This window comes from Octodon degus, unplaced genomic scaffold, assembly GCF_000260255.1.
Source record: "Octodon degus isolate 3935 unplaced genomic scaffold, OctDeg1.0 scaffold00077, whole genome shotgun sequence".
Lineage (NCBI taxonomy): Eukaryota > Metazoa > Chordata > Mammalia > Rodentia > Octodontidae > Octodon > Octodon degus.
In genome coordinates, this window is record NW_004524653.1 from 7,764,400 (window position 1) to 7,767,961 (window position 3,562).

Below are 3,562 nucleotides of genomic sequence, written 5' to 3' on the forward strand. Positions count from 1 at the left end.
TTAACTATGAACTGGCTTGGTGGGTTCTTTGGGGAAGAGGGAGTAACTAAACATTGTGACCCTGTTTCACAAGAATGTCATCGAACCCAGGGAAGGTGATGTTTGCTCAAGCCGGGCCTGTGGTTATACAGCCCAACTTAAGGTTTTAGGAATTTGGGCTACTGAACAATCCGGAGGGTGGTCTCTCTTGTTTAAATGATAATTTTCCAAATTATTCGGACCCTACAACATCACCTTTTTGCAAATGATATGTTTGTTGCTGGGTGAGATGGTGCATGCCTGTAGTCCCAACACTCGGGAGGCTGCTGCAAGAAGATGGTTGTGAGTTTGAGACCAGCCTGGGATACAAGGTGAGCTCAAGGCCGGCCTGAACTACATAGCCTGCATAGTCAGGCCCAATCTCAAAACAAAAACAAAAAACAAATTATATGTTCATCAATATGCAATCTCCTATTAATGCTTAGAATCAGTAACCATTTAGAATGTTTCTCATGCTACAGGCAGTGACATAGCAGGTGGCTTTGCCCACTTGTGTTTCTCTGACAGATGCCAAGAAATCCAACTGCTAGGTCACGGGGTAGCTTTTCTCTTACACTCTGTATCGTTGGAATGGTGCTACTTTTGTGATTTTTGAAAAAACTAAAAAATAGAAAGAGGTAGGTAGATGGTGCATGTTGCTGGCACTTAGGAAGTCGAGGTGCCTGAGTGCTGTCACGTGCTGTTATGTAATCTGCTACTCATTATGTAATAAAATCAGAAAAAGATGCTCCTCTGACTTCCACATCAGCAGGCAGAGAAGTCACAAGCCTTCATGTATGTTTAAAAGATGAGAAAAGTGACTCCCTTAAGAGACCTTGGGTCTTTGCGGATGGGAAATGTTACTGAGTCTCTCTGGCCAGGGTTTCCTGCCAGGAAAGCCCTTCTTGAAACCTATTTCCCTCTGAGCTGTCACAGAACCATAGAGCTGGAAGGGACTTTTTTAGCAGCCTCATGTGAAAATGCAAGCTTGTAACACTTGCCAAAAGGGGGAGTTCTGGGTTGTGGTAAAGGCAGAAGTGTTCAGCTGGGACTGTTTTTTCCTCAGCTGGAATTCCTGTGAACATGATCAACTGCATCTGATTAAATCCGAGCTCATAAAGTACACAGAGACCTTCAGGGCGCTCAGGACGTCGCCGCAGAACACACAGTGATCGTCCGTCGGTGTTTGAACTATTGGTTCATGGTTCTCCAAATGTTTCCCCAGAATTATGTTTCCCCTGAGACAAGCCCCGTTAGCTTTCAGCTGGGGCCATCGAAGGTCAGAGCACCTGCACTCGAGAAACATCTGCTGGGCACCTGTTGGTCAGACAGCCACAGAGCGCAGGGGAAACAGGGACAGAACCCTTGCTGTCTGGTGGGGTGACAGGTTAAATCTACATAGGACCCACTGTGCTAACATCTCTGCCTGCAGAAATCAGGGAAAACTTCAGAGAGGAAGAGGCAGCTAAACCGGGGCTGGAGGCCAGTAAGACAAAGGAGGGAAAAAGCCCCGGGAAAGACACCACCGGAGGCAAAAGTTTGGAGACCCAGAGGCTGGGGTGGGGCGGGAGCCTCGCGGCCTGGCCTCGGAGGGGACAGTAGCTCTGAGTTCCTTGGGGGAAGGGCCACTGGCGCTGAGCAGGCTGTTAGCCTCCAATATATGTCTGGGTAAGTCAGAGACTGAATGAATCCTTCAGTTGCAAACAATGTTCAACGAAGCCTTCTGCACTCCCGACCCCTCCTGGTATTAATGCGTTCCCGCCGGCTTGAACCACTGTCCCGTGGGGCAGCTCGTACCACGGTGATACAAGTGTTAGTGTGATGACTGAACAATCACGCTCGCACTAGCATGGCTCAAGCCGGCCGCCCGGCAGCGCAACCGAGGAATCAAGGCCGGTCGGTCTTGAACCCGGAGCTTACCGCGTGCTAGGCAAGGACTCTGCTACCAAGCTACATCCCTACCTCAATTTTGCCCAGGCTGACGGGGAACATTTGAACCTTCTTCCTCTGCCACCGCCCACAAACAAGGTCTTGAGTATGTAGTGGGCCCTTGCAAGCACTAGGGGTTCAGTGTGACGACAGCAGTCTCATGCTCACGGAGCTTACGGTCAACTCGGTAAGTGGGAGGAGCCACAGCTATGGCAGGTGCCTGGGACCAAGCTGCAAAGCAAGGCTTGTTCCTCCCACTTCTGGTTTCATATTCAGGGAGCCTGAGGGCTGACTGGTCATTTCCTTTTATTTAACCAGGTTAAAAAACCAAATGAATGTATTTATATAATTGGTACCGGGACTGGAACTCAGGACCTTATGCTTGCTAGGCAGGCACTGTGCCACTGAGCTATATCCCAGGGTCCTAAAATGTACTTATTTATTTTTTTATATTTAGTACAGGATCTATGGGGTACAAGGTCTCACTACGTAGATCGGATTCGTAGTGATTCTGTTTCCAGCCTCCCAAGCGCTGGGATTACAGGCGTGTGCCACCATGCCCAATCTCGGTTGCTGTCTCAGCGTGCCCCAGGGATTGAACCCTGGCTGTTTCACTGTGCCTAAGCAGGGGCTTTAGTCTGCCGAGCTATTTGGCTGGCCCTCCTAAAATGTACTTAGATTTCTAGTATATGCCAACTGTTGTATGAAGTAGTCTCTGAGTTAATTCTTTTTTTCCATTTTGAGACAGGATCTTGCTATGCCCTTCAGGCTGGCCTTGAGCTCTCTTTGTAGTCTGGGCTGGTCTCAAACTTCCAACGATCCTCTTGCCCCTGCCTCCCAAGTGCTGAGATTACAGATGTGGGCCACCATGCCCAGTTCTTTGTGTTAATTCTGACAAGCCCATGAGGCAGGTATCATTGTTATTCCATTTTCAGGTGAGAAAATAAGGTTCAAGGTGGTTAAGAACTTGCACAAGGTCAAACAGGTAATAAGCAGTAAAGCCAAAACTGGAACCCTTGGGGGCCGGCGAGATGGCTCAGTGGAATAAGTGCTTCCCTGGCAAGCGCGAGGGCCTGGGTTCAATCCCCGATTCCACCAAAAACAAAAAAAACCTGGAACCCTCGTTCTCAACCATACCCCACTGAAAAAGGTCCACAACCCTCACAAAGTTGGACTGCAGTCTCGTGTGAGCTTGACATTTTACTTTATCTTTTGGGGCCTCAGTATTTCCGTCTGTGAAATGGGGTCCGTGGATTCCCACCATGACCCTGCTAGGTCAGGCCAACAGTGAGTCGGGAGCGCAGCTAGGCGTCGTCGGAACCAGAGCGCGAGCCAAGTCCGGAGGAATCCGACTTCCCGGCTCCGGGGCAGGTTTCCATGGCAACCCAGCCAACCGCGGTCTCGCGGCTGAATGCCACGCGTCACTTCCAGTTCGTTCATTTCCGGGTCCCAGCCCGAGCTGCAGCAACGGCCCTCCGCGGCCCAAAGCGAGCCTCTGCCAGTTCTGCGCTCGCGCGGCTGCCCCTTCCGCCTTGCGCGGCCACCGATTTCCAGGGACTGCGGCGCGCGGGCGGCCGCCTCTCCCCGGGCCCAGCGCGCAGCCGCGGCCCGCCCG